Consider the following 19570-nt stretch of genomic DNA (forward strand, 5'->3'; position numbering starts at 1 on the left):
TTTTGAACCAATCACATTAATTGTTAGCTAATTTTCGAAAATTTGATATAAGATAAGAAAAAGATTTGAAAAATATTTTGAAAAAGATTTTTAAAATTTTGAAATTTATAAAGAAAATGAAAAGATATGATTTTTGAAAAAGATTTTACAAAGATAAGATTTTTAAAATTGAAATTTGACTTGACTTGTAAGAAACAACTAATTTTGAAAATTTTTGACCAAGTCAACCCAATTTCGAAAATTGGAGGGAATAAGGAAAGATATTTTTTTGATTTTTGAATTTTTAATGAAAAACACAAAAATGACCCAAAGCATGAAAGTTTTGGATCAAAACACAAGATGCATGCAAGAATGCTATGAATTTCAAGATGAACACCAAGAACACTTTGAAGATCATGATGAACATCAAGAACATAATTTTGAAAAAATTTTTGATGCAAAGAAAACATGCAAGACATCAAACTTAGAAATCTTTAATGCATGGACTCTAACAAACAAAAAATGCATATGAAAAACAACAAACAACACAAACAAGAAATCATCAGATCAAACAAGACGACTTATCAAGAACAACTTGAAGATCATGAAGACACTATGAATGCATGGAATTTCGAAAAATGCAAGAAAAATTTTAAAGCATGCAATAGACACCAAATTAAAAATTGACTCAATACTCAAACAAGAAACACAAAATATTTTGGTTTTTATGATTTTATGATTTTTTTTGTATTTTTATTATTTTTTTTTTTCGAAATTAAAGTTTGGAAAACGAAAATTAAAAGAAAATTTTGAAAAGATTTTTGAAAAGAAAAGTACCTGATCTGAGCAACAAGATGAACCGTCAGTTGTCCATACTCGAACAATCCCCGGCAACGGCGCCAAAACTTGGTGGACGAAATTGTGATCACTGTTCTAATTATTTTGAGATGAAGGCTTCTAAGGGGCAGCAGCTGAATTCACAACTCCGTTCAACTAACCAGCAAGTGTATGGGTCGTCCAAGTAATAAACCTTACGTGAGTAAGGGTCGAATCCACAGAGATTGTTGGTATGAAGCAAGCTATGGTCACCTTGCAAATCTCAGTTAGGCAGATTAAACATTGTTTATGGGTTCGAGGATTAAATAAATAGAAATAATAAAAGGATAGAATACTTATGCAGATTCATTGGTAGGAATTTCAGATAAGCGGAATGGAGATGCTGTAGAGCTCACGGACGCCTGCTCTCCTACTGCTTCTACTCAATCCTTCTTACTCATTTCCATGGCAAGCTTTGTATAGGGGTTCACCATCAGCTGTGGCTACTTTCAATCCTCTCGGGAAAATATCCTATGCGGCTGTCACTCGCACAGCTAATCACTGGAGCATCACCCATGGCTGATGGCTACATCCCATCCTCGCAGTGAAAACTAATGCTCACGCACTCTGTCACAGTACGGCTAATCACTGGTTGGTTCCCGCTCCTACTGGAATAGAATCCCTTGATTCTTTTGCGTCTGTCACTAACGCCCAGCAGGTTGCAAGTTTGAAGCACGTCACAGTCATTCATTACCGGAATCCTACTCGGAATACCACAGACAAGGTTAGACTTTTCGGATTCCCAAGATCCTACTCGGAACACCACAGACAAGGTTGGACTTTCCGGATCCTCATAAATGCCGCCATCTATCTAGCTTATACCACGAAGATTCTGTGGGGAATCTAAGAGATACACATTCAAGCTCGGTTGCATGTAGAACGAAGTGGTTGTCAATCACGCGCGTTCATAAGTGAGAATGATAATGAGGGTTATCTAACTCATCACATTCATCATGTTCTTGGGTACGAATGAATATCTTGGAATAAAACTAAGATAGCATTGAATAAAGAAGATAGAATTTCATTAATACTTGAGGTACAGCAGAGCTCCACACCCTTAATCTATGGTGTGCAGAAACTCCACCGTTGAAAATACATAAGTAAAAGGTTCAGGCATGGCCGAATGGCCAGCCCCCTAAAACGTGATCAATAGCCTCTTAGGATGAAGAATAAAACAAAACTGAGACCAAAGATGTCTAATACAATAGATAATGTCCTATATATACTAGACTAGCTCCTAGGGTTTACATGAGTAAGTAATTGATGCATAAATTCACTTCCTGGGCCCACTTGGTGTGTGCTTGGGCTGAGCTTGATCAATTCACGAGCTGAGGCATTTCTTGGAGTTGAACTTCGAGTTATGACGTGTTTTGGGCGTTCAACTCCGGATCATGACGTTTTTCTAGCGTTTAACTCCAGACAGCAGCATGTACTTGGCGTTCAACGCCAAGTTACGTCGTCAATTTCCGAATAAAGTATGGACTATTATATATTTCTGGAAAGCTCTGGATGTCTACTTTCCAACGCCGTTGAGAGCGCGCCATTTAGAGTTTTGTAGCTCCAGAAAATCCATTTGAGTGCAGGGAGGTCAGATTCCAACAGCATCAGCAGTCCTTTGTCAGCCTTTTTCAGAGTTTTGCTCAAGTCCCTCAATTTCAGCCAGAATTTACCTGAAATCACAAAAAACACACAAACTCATAGTAAAGTCCAGAAATGTGAATTTAACATAAAAACTAATGAAAACATCCCTAAAAGTAGCTTGAACTTACTAAAAACTACCTAAAAACAATGCCAAAAAGCGTATAAATTATCCGCTCATCACAACACCAAACTTAAATTGTTGCTTGTCCCCAAGCAACTGAAAATCAAATAGGATAAAAAGAAGAGAATATACTATAAATTCAGAAATATCAATGAATATTAATTATAATTAAATGAGCGGGACTTGTAGCTTTTTGCTTCTGAACAGTTTTGGCATCTCACTTTTTCCTTTGAAGTTTAGAATGATTGGCTTCTCTAGGAACTTAGAATTTCGGATAGTGTTATTGACTTTCCTAGTTAAACATGTTGATTCTTGAACACAGCTACTTATGAGTCTTGGCCGTGGCCCTAAGCACTTTGTCTTCCAGTATTACCACCGGATACACAAATGCCACAGACACATAACTGCGTGAACCTTTTTAGATTGTGACTTAGCTTTGCTGAAGTCCCCAGTTAGTGGTGTCCAGAGCTCTTAAGCACACTCTTTGCTTTAGATCACGACTTTAACCACTCAGTCTCCAGCTTTTCACTTGGACCTTCATGACACAAGCACATGGCTAGGGACAGCTTGATTTAGCCGCTTAGGCCTGGATTTAATTTCCTTGGGCCCTCCTATCCATTGATGCTCAAAGCCTTGGATCCTTGCTACCCTTGCCTTTTGGTTTTAAGGGCTATTGGCTTTTTCTGCTTGCTTTTTCTTTTTCTTTTTCAATTTTTCGCCACTTTTTTTTTTTCGCAAGCTTCCTTTTTCACTGCTTTTTCTTGCTTCAAGAATCAATTTCATGAATTTTTTCAGATTATCAATAACATTTCTCTTTGTTCATCATTCTTTTAAGAACCAACAATTTTAACATTCATAAACAACAAGATCAAAAATATGCACTGTTCAAGCATTCATTCAGAAAACAAAAATTATTGCCACCACATCAATATAATTAAATTAAATTCAAGGATAAATCCGAAATTCATGTACTTCTTGTTCTTTTGAATTAAAACATTTTTCTTTTAAGAGAGGTGAAGGATTAATGGATTTTATTCATAGCTTTAAGGCATGGTTACATACTAATGATCATGAAATAAAGACACAAAACATAGATAAACACAACAATTAAAAACCGAAAACAGAAAGAAATAAAGAACAAGGAATGAATCCACCTTTTAGTGGCGTCTTCTTCTTGAAGGACCAATGATGTTCTTCAACTCTTCTATGTCCCTTCCTTGCCTTTGTTGCTCCTCCCTCATTGCTCTTTGATCTTCTCTTATTTCTTGGAGAATGATGGAGTGCTCATGATGTTCCACCCTTAGTTGTTCAACATTATGGCTCAAATCTTCTAAGGAGGTGTTGAGTTGCTCCCAATAGTTGTTGGGAGGAAGGTGCATTCCTTGAGGCATTTGTTGATGATGAACTTCCTCATGTTCTTCTTGAGGGCCGTGAGGAACTTCTCTTGTTTGCTCCATCCTTTTCTTGGTGATGGGCTTGTCTTCTTCAATGGAGACATCTCCATCTATGATGACTCCAGCTGAGTAACATAGATGGCATATAAGGTGGGGGAAGGCTAGCCGTGCCATGTGTGAAGGCTTGTCAGCTATTTTGTAGAGTTCATTGGAGATGACTTCATGAACTTCCACTTCCTCTCCAATCATGATGCTATGAATCATGATGGCCCGATCCACAGTAACTTCAGATCGGTTGCTTGTAGGAATGATGGATCTTTGGATGAACTCCAACCATCCTCTAGCTACAGGCTTGAGGTCCAGTCTTCTTAGTTGGACTAGCTTGCCTTTGGAGTCTGTTCTCCATTGGGCGCCTTCCACACAAATGTCCATTAGGACTTGGTCCAACCTTTGATTAAAGTTGACCCTTCTTGTGTAGGGGCGTTCATCACCTTGCATCATGGGTAAGTGAAACGCCAACCTTACATTTTCCGGACTAAAATCCAAGTATTTCCCCCTAACCATTGTGAGATAATTCTTTGGGCTTGGGTTCATACTTTGGTCATGGTTCCTAGTGATCCATGCATTGGCATAGAACTCTTGAACCATTAGAATTCCGACTTGTTGCATGGGGTTGGCTAAGACTTCCCAACCTCTTCTTTGAATTTCATGTCGGATCTCCGGATACTCATTTTTCTTGAGCTTGAAAGGGACCTCAGGGATCACTTTCTTCTTTGCCGCAACATCATAGAAGTGGTCTTGATGGCTCTTGGAAATGAATCTTTCCTTCTCCCATGACTCGGAGGTGGAAGCTTTTGCTTTCCCTTTCCTTTTTCTTGAGGAAGCTCCGGCCTTAGGTGCCATTGGTAATGGAAAAACAAAAAGCTTATGCTTTTACCACACCAAACTTAAAATTTTCTCGTCCTCGAGCAAGAGAAGAAAGAAAAGTAGAAGAAGAAGAAGAGAATATGGTGGAGAGGGAGAGATAGGTTCGGCTATGTGGGAGAAGAAGGGGTTGTGTTGTGTGAAAATGAAGAGGAATTGAAGGTTATTTATAGGGAGAGGGAGGGAGGGTGTTCGGCCATTTTGGGTGGGAATGGGTGGGAAATTGAATTTGAATTTTATGAGGGTAGGTGGGGTTTATGGGGAAGGGGGGGTTGATGTGAATGGTGAATGGGGTAATTGGGAAGAGGAATTGAGGTGATTGATGAAGAAGATGTTGGGAAGTGTGACATGGGGAAGAGTAATCACATTCACAAAAACTAGGATTAGGAGGTAAGGTGGGAATATGTTAGGTGGGGATCCTGTGGGGTCCACAGATCCTGAGGTGAGGATCCTGTGGGGTCCACAGATCCTGAGGTGAAAACAAATACCATTCCTTCACCATATAGGCATGTAAATTGCCTTCATGCATCATTCTGGCGTTCAAACGCCCATTGGTGCATGTTCTGGGCGTTCAACGCCCATGTAATGCATGTTTCTGGCGTTGAACGCCAGTTTTATGCTTGTTTCTGGCGTTCAGCGCCAGAATGTCCTCTCTGTGCACCATCCTGGCGTTTAACGCCAGGTTGTTGCTTGTTTTGGGCGTTCGGCGCCAGAATGGTGCTCTGTTCTGGCGTTGAACGCCAGACAGATGCATTAGACTGGCGTTGAACGCCAGTCTGCGCTACCTCCAGGGTGAAAAATTTTTTTCTTCTGTTTTTGACTCTGTTTTTAATTTTTTTGATTTTTTTCGTGACTCCTCATGATCATGTACCTAATAAAACACAAAAATAACAAAGAAACAAAGTAAAATAAAATTAGATAAATAAAATTGGGTTGCCTCCCAACAAACGCTTCTTTAATGTCAATAGCTTGACAGTGGCTCTCATGGAGCCACATGGTGATCAGGTCAATTTAGTGTGTAGTCCCAACACCAAACTTAGAGTTTGGATATGGGGTTTGAACACCAAACTTAGAGTTTGGTTGTGGCCTCACAACACCAAACTTAGAGTTTGACTGTGTGGGCTCTTCTTGACTCTGAACTGAGAGAAGCTCTTCATGCTTACTCTCTTTTGTCACAGAGGGATGGCCATGTGCCTTAAACACAAGGTAGTCCCCATTCAATTGAAGGACTAACTCACCTCTGTTGACATCTATCACAGCTCCTGCTGTGGCTAGGAAAGGTCTTCCTAGGATGATGCATTCATCATCTTCCTTTCTAGTGTCTAGGATTATGAAATCAGTAGGGATGTAAAGGCCTTCAACCTTTACTAGCACGTCCTCCACTATTCCATAGGCTTGTCTTATGGACTTATCTGCCAATTGTAATGAGAACAAGGCAGGTTGTACCTCAATGATCCCCAGCTTCTCCATTACAGAGAGTGGCATTAGATTTATCCCTGACCCAAGATCACACAGAGCTTTTTCAAAGCTCATGGTGCCAATGGTGCAAGGTATTAAGAACTTGCCAGGATCTTGTTTCTTTTGAGGTAGAGTTCTCTGAATCCAAGTGTCTAGTTCACTAATGAGCAAGGGAGGTTCACTTTCCCAAGTCTCATTACCAAACAGCTTGGCATTCAGCTTCATGATAGCTCCTAAGTATTGAGCAACTTGCTCTCCAGTCACATCTTCATTCTCTTCAGAGGATGAATATTCTTCAGAGCTCATGAAGGGCAGAAGGAGATTTAAAGGAATCTCTATGGTCTCTAGATGAGCCTCAGATTCCTCTGGATCCTTAATAGGAAACTCCTTCTTGCTTGAGGAACGTCCCAGGAGGTCTTTCTCACTAGGATTTTTGTCCTCCTCCTCCCTAGTGCATTCGGCCACTTTGATTAAATCAATGGCCTTGCATTCTCCTTTTGGATTCTCTTCTGTGTTGCTTGGGAGAATACTGGGAGGAGTTTCAATAACTTTCTTACTCAGCTGGCCCACTTGTGCCTCTAGATTTCTAATGGAGGATCTTGTTTCATTCATGAAACTGAAAGTGGCCTTTGACAGATCAGAGACTATATTGGCTAAATTAGAAGTGTTTTGTTCAGAATTCTCTGTCTGTTGCTGAGAAGATGATGGATATGGCTTGCTATTGCTCAGCCTATTGCGTCCACCATTGTTAAAACCTTGTTGAGGTTTTTGTTGATCCTTCCATGAGAAATTTGGATGATTTCTCCATGATGAGTTATAGGTGTTTCCATAAGGTTCACCCATGTAATTAACCTCTGCCATGGCAGGGTTCTCAGGATCATAAGCTTCTTCAGAAGCTGCCTCTCTAGTACTGTTGGATGCATGTTGCAATCCATTCAGATTTTGAGAGATTATGTTGACCTGTTGAGTCAACATTTTGTTCTGAGCCAATATGGCATTCAGAGCATCAATTTCAAGAACTCCTTTCTTCTGAGGTACCCCATTGTTCACAGAATTCCTCTCAGAAGTGTACATGAACTGGTTATTTGCAACCATGTCAATGAGTTCTTGAGCCTTTTCAGGCGTTTTCTTCAGGTGAATAGATCCACCTGCAGAATGGTCCAATGACATTTTCGAAAATTCAGAGAGACCATAATAGAATATGTCTAATATGGTCCATTCTGAAAACATGTCAGATGGACATCTCTTGGTCAGCTGCTTGTATCTTTCCCAAGCTTCATAGAGGGATTCACCATCTTTTTGTTTGAAGGTTTAAACATCCACTCTCAGCTTGCTCAGCTTTTGAGGAGGAAAGAATTTATCCAAGAAGGCAGTGACCAGCTTATCCCAGGAGTCCAGGCTATCCTTAGGTTGTGAATCCAACCAGATTCTAGCTCTGTCTCTTACAGCAAAAGGGAAAAGCATGAGTCTGTAGACTTCAGGATCAACTCCATTCGTCTTTACAGTCTCACAGATCTGCAAGAACTCAGTTAAAAACTGGTAAGGATCTTCAGATGGAAGTCCATAAAACTTGCAATTTTGTTGCATTAAAGCAACTAGTTGAGGCTTAAGCTCAAAGTTATTGGCTCCAATGGCAGGAATGGAGATGCTTCTTCCATCAAATTTGGACGTTGGTTTAGTGAAGTCACCAAGCATTCTCCTTGCATTATTATTATTATTTTCAGCTGCCATCTCTTTCTCTTGTTCGAAAATTTCTAGAAGGTTTCTTCTGGATTGTTGCAATTTAGCTTCTCTTAATTTTCTCTTCAGAGTCCTTTCAGGTTCTGGATCTATTTCAACAAGAGTGCCTTTTTCCCTGTTCCTGCTCATATGAAGGAGAAGAAAACAAGAAAGGAAAGAGGAATCCTCTATGTCACAGTATAGAGATTCCTTTATGTTAGTAGAAAAAGAAGGGAGTAGAAGAATGAAGAAGAGGGTTCGGATTTTTGGATGAAGAGAGGTGAAGAGAAGTGTTAGTAATTAAATAATTAAATAGAAGAAGAAAAGAGAAGAGAAATTTCGAAAATAATTTTGAAAAAGAGTTAGTGATTTTCGAAAATTAGAGATAAATGTAATTGAAATTAAAATTTGAAACAACTAGTTAATTAAAAGAATTTTTGAAAAAGAGAGAGATATTTTCGAAAATAGAAGAGAGAGAAGTAGTTAGGTGGTTTTGAAAAAGATTTGAAATCAAATTTTGAAAGAGATAAGAAGATAAGAAGTTAGATAAGATATTTTGAAATCAAATTTTGAAAAAGATAAAGTTTTTGAAAAAGATAAGATAAAAAGATAAAAAGATTTTTAAGAAAAAGATATTTTGAAAAAGATTTAATTTTTAAAATTACTTAACTAACAAGAAACTACAAGATAAGATTCTAGAACTTAAAGATTGAACCTTTCTTAACAAGAAAGTAACAAACTTCAAATTTTTGAACCAATCACATTAATTGTTAGCTAATTTTCGAAAATTTGATATAAAGATAAGAAAAAGATTTTGAAAAATATTTTGAAAAAGATTTTTAAAATTTTTGAAATTTATAAAGAAAATGAAAAAGATATGATTTTTGAAAAAGATTTTACAAAGATAAGATTTTTAAAATTGAAATTTTGACTTGACTTGTAAGAAACAACTAATTTTGAAAATTTTTGACCAAGTCAACCCAAAATTTCGAAAATTGGAGGGAAATAAGGAAAAGATATTTTTTTGATTTTTGAATTTTTAATGAAAAACACAAAAATGACCCAAAGCATGAAAGTTTTGGATCAAAACACAAGATGCATGCAAGAATGCTATGAATTTCAAGATGAACACCAAGAACACTTTGAAGATCATGATGAACATCAAGAACATAATTTTGAAAAAATTTTTGATGCAAAGAAAACATGCAAGACATCAAACTTAGAAATCTTTAATGCATGGACTCTAACAAACAAAAAATGCATATGAAAAACAACAAACAACACAAAACAAGAAATCATCAAGATCAAACAAGACGACTTATCAAGAACAACTTGAAGATCATGAAGAACACTATGAATGCATGGAATTTTCGAAAAATGCAAGAAAAATTTTAAAGCATGCAATAGACACCAAAATTAAAAATTGACTCAATACTCAAACAAGAAACACAAAATATTTTTGGTTTTTATGATTTTATGATTTTTTTTTGTATTTTTATTATTTTTTTTTTCGAAATTAAAGTTTGGAAAAACGAAAATTAAAAGAAAAATTTTGAAAAAGATTTTTGAAAAGAAAAGTACCTGATCTGAGCAACAAGATGAACCGTCAGTTGTCCATACTCGAACAATCCCCGGCAACGGCGCCAAAAACTTGGTGGACGAAATTGTGATCACTGTTCTAATTATTTTGAGATGAAGGCTTCTAAGGGGCAGCAGCTGAATTCACAACTCCGTTCAACTAACCAGCAAGTGTACTGGGTCGTCCAAGTAATAAACCTTACGTGAGTAAGGGTCGAATCCACAGAGATTGTTGGTATGAAGCAAGCTATGGTCACCTTGCAAATCTCAGTTAGGCAGATTAAACATTGTTTATGGGTTCGAGGATTAATAATAAAATAGAAATAATAAAAGGGATAGAATACTTATGCAGATTCATTGGTAGGAATTTCAGATAAGCGGAATGGAGATGCTGTAGAGCTCACGGACGCCTGCTCTCCTACTGCTTCTACTCAATCCTTCTTACTCATTTCCATGGCAAGCTTTGTATAGGGGTTCACCATCAGCTGTGGCTACTTTCAATCCTCTCGGGAAAATATCCTATGCGGCTGTCACTCGCACAGCTAATCAGTCTGGAGGCATCACCCATGGCTGATGGCTACATCCCATCCTCGCAGTGAAAACTAATGCTCACGCACTCTGTCACAGTACGGCTAATCACTGGTTGGTTCCCGCTCCTACTGGAATAGAATCCCTTGATTCTTTTGCGTCTGTCACTAACGCCCAGCAGGTTGCAAGTTTGAAGCACGTCACAGTCATTCATTACCGGAATCCTACTCGGAATACCACAGACAAGGTTAGACTTTTCGGATTCCCAAGATCCTACTCGGAACACCACAGACAAGGTTGGACTTTCCGGATCCTCATAAATGCCGCCATCTATCTAGCTTATACCACGAAGATTCTGTTGGGGAATCTAAGAGATACACATTCAAGCTCGGTTGCATGTAGAACGGAAGTGGTTGTCAATCACGCGCGTTCATAAGTGAGAATGATAATGAGGGTTATCTAACTCATCACATTCATCATGTTCTTGGGTACGAATGAATATCTTGGAATAAAACTAAGATAGCATTTGAATAAAAGAAGATAGAATTTCATTAATACTTGAGGTACAGCAGAGCTCCACACCCTTAATCTATGGTGTGCAGAAACTCCACCGTTGAAAATACATAAGTAAAAGGTTCAGGCATGGCCGAATGGCCAGCCCCCTAAAACGTGATCAATAGCCTCTTAGGATGAAGAATAAAACAAAACTGAGACCAAAGATGTCTAATACAATAGATAAATGTCCTATATATACTAGACTAGCTCCTAGGGTTTACATGAGTAAGTAATTGATGCATAAATTCACTTCCTGGGCCCACTTGGTGTGTGCTTGGGCTGAGCTTGATCAATTCACGAGCTGAGGCATTTCTTGGAGTTGAACTTCGAGTTATGACGTGTTTTGGGCGTTCAACTCCGGATCATGACGTTTTTCTAGCGTTTAACTCCAGACAGCAGCATGTACTTGGCGTTCAACGCCAAGTTACGTCGTCAATTTCCGAATAAAGTATGGACTATTATATATTTCTGGAAAGCTCTGGATGTCTACTTTCCAACGCCGTTGAGAGCGCGCCATTTAGAGTTTTGTAGCTCCAGAAAATCCATTTTGAGTGCAGGGAGGTCAGATTCCAACAGCATCAGCAGTCCTTTTGTCAGCCTTTTTCAGAGTTTTGCTCAAGTCCCTCAATTTCAGCCAGAATTTACCTGAAATCACAGAAAAACACACAAACTCATAGTAAAGTCCAGAAATGTGAATTTAACATAAAAACTAATGAAAACATCCCTAAAAGTAGCTTGAACTTACTAAAAACTACCTAAAAACAATGCCAAAAAGCGTATAAATTATCCGCTCATCATGGAGCTCTGCTGTACCTCGAATATTAATGCAATTACTACTGTTCTTCTATTCAATTCAGATTATTCTTATTCCAAGATATTCATTCGCACCCAAGAACATGATGAATGTGATTATTATGTGACGCTCATCATCATTCTCACTTATGAACGCGTGCCTGACAATCACTTCCGTTCTATAAGCAAATAAGGCTTTAATGTTTATCTCTTGGATTTCTTAATCAGAATCTTCGTGGTATAAGCTAGAATTGATGGTGGCATTCAAGAGAATCCAGAAGGTCTAAACCTTGTCTGTGGTATTCTGAGTAGGATTCAAGGATTGAATGACTGTGACAAGTTTCAAACTCCTGAAGGCTGGGCGTTAGTGACAGACGCAAAAGAATCATTGGATTCTATTCCAACCTGATTGAGAACCGACAGATGATTAGCCGTGCTGTGACAGAGCGCGTTGAACATTTTCACTGAGAGAACGAGACTGTAGCCATTGACAATGGTGATGCCCAACATACAACTTGTCATGGAAAGGAGTAAGAAGGATTGGATGAAGACAGTAGGAAAGCAGAGAGACGGAAGGGACAAAGCATCTCCATGCGCTTATCTGAAATTCTCACCAATGAATTACATAAGTATCTCTATCTTTATGTTTTATTTATCTTTTAATCATTATTCCTCCATAACCATTTGAATCCGCCTGACTGAGATTTATAAGATGACTATAGCTTGCTTCATACCAACAATCTCCGTGGGATCGACCCTTACTCGCGTAAGGTTTATTACTTGGACGACCCAGTGCACTTGCTGATTAGTTGTGCAAAGTTGTGATAAAGAGTTGAGATTACAATTGAGCGTACCATGTTGATGGCGCCATTGATGATCACAATTTCGTGCACCAAATCCCTACGTCAACGATAGGCCGAGAAAGACCTACAAAAGGAAATAAGGTGACGCTGAGAATTGGAGAAAAAACTCCTAAAACTTGAAGCCGATATCAAAACCAAAGCCAGCTGATCCCCTCCCAAAGATAGCTCCCGCAAGGAGCAAGACCCATTCTGCAAGGAGATCATGAAGACTAAAATCCCAAAAGACTTTAAACTCCCAGATATGACCTTATACGACAGCACTACAAATCCCGGCCATCATCTCAGCAATTTCAGAAGCAGAATATACCTCACCGACGCCTCAAATGCAGTTTATTGCAAAACCTTTCCGACTACTTTGACAAAGACGGCAATTAGATGGTTCGACAACCTCCCTCCTAGGTCCATCTCAAGTTTCGACGACATGGCCAAGAAATTCCTGGCCAAATCTCCATTCAAAAAGACAAGGCTAAACATGCTCCGAGCCTATTGGGAATCAGACAAGGAGAACGGGAAACCCTTCGCAACTACATGGAAAGATTCAACAAGATATGCCTGGACGTACAGAACCTACCAACGGAGGCCACCATTATGGGCTTCATTAATGGCTTGCGAGAAGGGCCCTTTGGTCAATCCATATCGAAGAAATACCCCACATCTCTGAACGAGGTGCAGGAACGAGCGGAAAAGTACATCAACATGGAGGAAAACTCCCGATTAGGAGAGACCTCGAAAGCCGGATTCGCCTCCCAATATAAAGACAAAGATTCCAGAATATCAATGAATATTAATTATAATTAGATGAGTGGGACTTGTAGCTTTTTGCTTCTGAACAGTTTTGGCATCTCACTTTTTCCTTTGAAGTTTAGAATGATTGGCTTCTCTAGGAACTTAGAATTTTGGATAGTGTTATTGATTCTCCTAGTTAAGTATGTTGATTCTTGAACACAGCTACTTATGAGTGTTGGCCGTGGCCCTAAGCACTTTGTTTTCCAGTATTACCACCGGATACATAAATGCCACAGACACATGACTGGGTGAACCTTTTCAGATTGTGACTCAGCTTTGCTAGAGTCCCCAGTTAGAGGTGTCCAGAGCTCTTAAGCACACTCTTTTTGCTTTGGATCACGACTTTAACCATTCAGTCTCAAGCTTTTCACTTGGACCTTCATGACACAAGCACATGGTTAGGGACAGCTTGATTTAGCCGCTTAGGCCTGGATTTTATTTCCTTGGGCCCTCCTATCCATTGATGCTCAAAGCCTTGGATCCTTTTTACCCCTGCCTTTCGGTTTTAAGGGCTATTGGCTTTTTCTGCTTGCTTTTTCTTTTTCTTTCTATATTTTTTTTTGCAAATTTTTTTTTCGCAAGCTTTTGCTATTCACTGCTTTTTCTTGCTTCAAGAATCAATTTCATGATTTTTCAGATTGTCAATAATATTTCTCTTTGTTCATCATTCTTTCAAGAGCCAACAGATTTAACATTCATAAACAACAAGATCAAAAAATATGCACTGTTTAAGCATTCATTCAGAAAACAAAAAGTATTGTCACCACATCAATATAATTAAACTAAATTCAAGGATAAATTCAAAATTCATGTATTTCTTGTTCTTTTGAATTAAAAACATTTTTTATTTAAGAAAGGTGAAGGATTAATGGAATTATTTATAACCTTAAGACATAGTTACTAAACACTAATGATCATGAAGTAGAGACACAAAACATAGATGAACATATAACATATAAAAAAAATGAAAAGCAGAAAAAAATGACAAGGAATGAATCCACCTTAGTGAGGGTGGCGCCTTCTTGAAGGACCAATGGTGCTTTTTGAGCTCCTCTATGTCTCTTCCTTGCCTCTGTTGCTTGATCCTCAGTGATTTTGGTGCTCCTATCCTTAGTTGCTCCCAATAATTGTGTGGAGGAAAATGTATCCCCTGAGGTATCTCAGGGATCTCTTGATTTGCAGTCAAATGTTCTACCACTGAGCTATAGACCCTTTACATGAATTTTTCCATCTCCCATGACTTGGAGGTGGAAGCTTTTTGTCTTCCCTTTTCTCTTTTTTTTTTCTTTTTTTTTTGAGGTTTCTCTGAATTGTTGATTTTTAGCTTCTCTTGACTTCCTCTTCAGAGTCTTTTCAGATTCAGGATCAGCTTCAACAAGAGTGCCTTTTTCCTTGTTCCTACTCATATGAAAGAGAAGAGGAAAAGAAAAGGAAGAGGAATCCTCTATGTTACAGTAAAGAGGATCCTTATTATTAGTAGAAGAAGAAAGGGGATAATGGAAGGAGAGGGATGAATAGTCTGTATAAAGAGTAAGGATAGGGGAGATGATAAGAGATGAAGAGAAATGTTAATAAATAAATAAATAAATAGAAGAAGATGAGAGAGGAATTTTCGAAAATATTTTTGAAAAGGAGTTAGTAATTTCGAAAATTAAAGATGAATTAAAATTAAAATTAAAATTTGAAACAATTAGTTAATTAAAAAGAATTTTTGAAAAAGAGGGAGGTATTTTCAAAAATTAGAGAGGGAAAAGTAGTTAGGTGGTTTTAAAAAAGATAAGAAACAAACAAAAAGTTAATTAGTTAGTTGAAAAAGATTTAAAAATCAAATTTGAAAAGATAAGAAGATAAGAAGTTAGATAAGATATTTTGAAATCAAATTTTTGAAAAAGATATGATAAAAAGATAAGATATAAAAGATATGATAAGATATGTTTGAAAAAGATTTAATTTTTAAAATTAAAATTGATTGCTTAACTAACAAGAAACTAAAAGATAGGATTCTAGAATTTTAAAGATTGAACCTTTCTTAATAAGAAAGTAACAAACTTCAAATTTCTGAATCAATCACATTAATTGTTAGTGTAATTTCGAAAATATGATATAAAGATAAGAAAAAGATTTTGAAAATATTTTCAAAAAGATTTTTGGAATTTTTCGAAAATAATAAAAAAAATGAAAAAGATATGATTTTTGAAAAAGATTTTAAAAAGATAAGATTTTTAAAATTGAAAATTTGACTTGACTTGTGAGAAACAACTAATTTTAAAAATTTTTGACCAAGTCAACCCAAAATTTCGAAAATTTGGAGGGAAATAAGGAAAAGATAATTTTTTTTATTTTTGAATTTTTAAGGATGAGAGAGAAAAACATAAAAATGACCCAAAACATGAAAATTTTGGATCAAAAAACATGATGCATGCAAGAACACTATGAATGTCAAGATGAACACCAAGAACACTTTGAAGATCATGATGAACATCAAGAACATAATTTTGAAAAATTTTTGATGCAAAGAAAACATGCAAGACACCAAACTTAGAAATCTTTAATGCATGGACTCTAACAAACGAAAAATGCATATGAAAAACAACAAACAACACATAACAAGAAATCATCAAGATCAAACAAGAGGATTTACCAAGAACATCTTGAAGATCATGAAGAACACTATGAATGCATGAATTTTCGAAAAATGCAAGAAAAAAATTTTTTAAAGCATGCAATTGACACCAAACTTAAAAATTGACTCAAGACTCAAACAAGAAACACAAAATATTTTTGGTTTTTTTATGATTTTATGATTTTTTTGTATTTTTATTATTTTTTTTTTCGAAAATATACTTTAGAAAAACAAAAATAATAATAAAAAATATTTTTGAAAGATTTTTGAAAACTTTTTGAAAAGAAAATTACCTAATCTGAGCAACAAGATGAACCGTCAGTTGTCCATACTCGAACAATCCCCGGCAACGGCGCCAAAAACTTGGTGGACGAAATTGTGATCCTTAAAGTTGTACTCCTTGTACTTGTATGGAATTTAAAAATTGGCTCTATTGGAATTTATGATCACAACTCCATTCAACTAAACCAGCAAGTGTACTGGGTCATCCAAGTAATACCTTACCTGAGTAAGGGTCGATCCCACAGAGATTGTTGGTATGAAGCAAGCTATGGTCACCTTGTAAAACTCAGTTAGGCAGATTAAATGGTTTATGATGAGTTCGAAAATAAATAATAAACAGAAAATAAAATAGGATAGAAATACTTATGTAGATCAATAGTGGGAATTTCAGATAGGCGTATGGAGATGCTGTGCTCCTCTTGAATCTCTATTTTCTTATTACATTCATCCAATCCTTCTTACTCCTTTCCATGGCAAGCTGTATGTAGGGCATCACTGTCGTCAATGGCTACTTTTCATCCTCTCGGGAAAATGGTCATATGCGCTGTCACTGCATGGCTAATCGTCTGGAGGCCTCACCCTTGTCGATGGCTACATCCCATCCTCTTAGTGAAAATGGTCCAAATGCTCTGTCACAGCACGACTAATCATCTGTCGATTCTCAATCAGGTTGGAATAGAATCCCTTGATTCTTTTGCGTCTGTCACTAACGCCCAGCCTTCAGGAGTTTGAAGCTCGTCACAGTCATTCAATACCGGAATCCTACTCGGAATACCACAGACAAGGTTAGACTTTCCGAATTCCCGGAATCCTACTCGGAATACTACAGACAAGGTTAGACTTTCCGGATTCCCATGAATGCCGCCATCTATCTAGCTTATACCACGAAGATTCTGTTGGGGAATCTAAGAGATATGCACCCGGCCTAAGGTAGAACGGAAGTGGTTGTCAGTCACGCGCGTTCATAGGTGAGAATGATGATGAGTGTCACAGATCATCACATTCATCAAGTTTAAGTGCAACGTATATCTTGGAATAAGAATAAAAGAGAATTGAATGGAAAATAATAGTAATTGTATTGAAACTTGAGGTACAGCAGAGCTCCACACCCTTAATCTATGGTGTGTAGAAACTCCACCGTTGAAAATACATAAGTGAAAGGTTCAGGCATGGCCGAATGGCCAGCCCCCTAAAACGTGATCAATAGCCTCCTAAGATGAAGAATAAAACAAAACTGAGACCAAAGATGAAACGTGGTCAAAAGACGACTAATACACTAGTAAAATGTCTTATTTATACTAAACTAGCTACTAGGGTTTACATGAGTAAGTAATTGATACATAAATCCACTTCCGGGGCCCACTTGGTGTATGCTTGGGCTGAGCTTGATCTATCCATGAGCTGAGGCTTTTCTTGGAGTTGAACGCCGAGTTATAGCGTGTTTCTGGCGTTCAACTCTGGGTTGTGACGTGTTTCTAGCGTTTAACTCCAGACAGCAGCATGTACTTGGCGTTGAGTGCCACTTTACGTCGTCAATTCCCGAATAAAGTATGAACTATTATATATTTCTGGAAAGCTCTGGATGTCTACTTTTCAACGCCGTTGAGAGCGCGCCATTTAGAGTTTTGTAGCTCCAGAAAATCTATTTCGAGTGCAGGAAGGTTAGATTCCAACAGCATCAGCAGTCTTTTTGTCAGCCTTTTTCAGAGTTTTGCTCAAGTCCCTTAATTTCAGCCAGAAATTACCTGAAATCACAGAAAAATACACAAACTCATAGTAAAGTCCAGAAATGTGAATTTAGAATAAAAACTAATGAAAACATCCCTAAAAGTAGCTTGAACTTACTAAAAACTACCTAAAAACAATGCCAAAAAGCGTATAAATTATCCGCTCATCAACCACCACCTTCATATATACCATATCCATATCCATCAATCCAAGAGCCTTATGATCCTACTTATGATATCCAAGCAGAAAAAGAGTCAAGGGATCGTCTCAAGGAAACAATGGATCAATTTCAAGCAACCCTGCGTCAGTTGGACCGAGCGGTAAACCAAATAGCACCCGAAGCTTTCATGGCTAAAGAATCTCAACTTGAGAATAAGGAATTGAAGTGTGTGGTGCAACAAGTGGAAAAGATGGAGAGTGATAAACCACCACATTCTTATGATGAACCACCCTCTTATCATGAACCTTTTCTCCCAAATAATGAGCCCTCACATCCACCTCAACCTTCAATTTATGACACTATTGGTGTTCTTCTTCAAGGGCAAAGAGAGATAAAATGGGGAGTACTAGAATTCGCGACTGCCTTGACCGAGGTAGTAAACTGATTAGCTTCCCAACATTTGAACACTCAAAGTACTCCCATGGCTACATGTGGAGAATAAAAAAAGAGCGTAGCATGAAGGAGACACTAGAAACTCCGGTGGACAATGAGAAACATGGCTTTGTATTGGAACAAGTGGAGGAAGCCATAATAGTTGCAGAGAAAGAAGTGGTTGAAGATTTAGGAGATGCTGAACTTCCATGGGAATCTAGAATTGTAGAGTACTCCTCCAATAAGATTGAAATTGATGTCAAGAAGGCCAGTGCACAACCTCCATGGCATATTCCTTATGAAGACTTGGATGAGATAGATCAAGAAGTAAGTTCCCTTGGTGATGAGAATCATGCATCAAGTCCTCCTAGTGATAAATCTACATCCACAAACGACCTCCTTGAGTATCAAGACTCTTCTCAAATTGAGTTTGAGAATGATATGGAAGTGGAAATCCTTAGAAAAGGGCGGACGGGTGTTGAGTACGCTTTGTCAAGAACGTTGGAGACTTCTCCACCTAGGTTGTCATCTACTCCTTCATTTGAGTAGGTAAGGCTTATCTCTATTCGCCTTACCATCTCACCTGAATATGGTATTCTTGAAACGGATGGCCAACTTTGTGGCATTAAGCGTAAGAGAAGGATGTTTAGTGGTTGGAGTGTCAAATCAAGGCTCATCAAAGTTGATATTTCAAGAGCTAGATGTAAGAGCTCAACTAGTGATAATTTGGTTAGATCTAAAAGAAGAGTTTGGCACTCCATAGAGAATTCAGATTGCTTACCACCCGGATGGAATCATCATGTTTAACTTGAAGACAGGTGTAAAATCAAGATTTGGGATCCCGGCATACAAGAAGATCAAATTTGGGAGCTCAAAGCTTGTGAAGAACTCCATCAAAGCTTGAGAAATTTACTTAGAATAGACAAAGCTTATTGGAAGTCCAAGCATTGGTGGCAGTTTCAGGATGAATTCAAGCACAAGCCTCCAAGACAAGGAGCTCACCAAATGTCCAACTTAAGGACTATAACTAAAAGTGCTATGTAAGAGACAACCCACCATGGTATATTCTTTCCTTTTTGTTCTTAGTTTTATTTTATTTTATTTTTATTTGTGTTCATTCATAAATTCTAC

At 37.7% G+C, this 19570-nt stretch overlaps 1 non-coding gene across 1 annotated transcript; it reads left to right on the forward strand.

The window, feature by feature from the left end:
- Window positions 1–7621: 7621 nt before the first annotated feature.
- On the forward strand, window positions 7622–7725 carry LOC130971608 (small nucleolar RNA R71). Its single transcript, XR_009082819.1, has one exon. It is a non-coding gene; the product is annotated as a small nucleolar RNA R71 (small nucleolar RNA).
- Window positions 7726–19570: the final 11845 nt, after the last annotated feature.

This window comes from Arachis stenosperma, chromosome 3 (genome assembly GCF_014773155.1).
Source record: "Arachis stenosperma cultivar V10309 chromosome 3, arast.V10309.gnm1.PFL2, whole genome shotgun sequence".
Classification (NCBI taxonomy): Eukaryota; Viridiplantae; Streptophyta; class Magnoliopsida; order Fabales; family Fabaceae; genus Arachis; species Arachis stenosperma.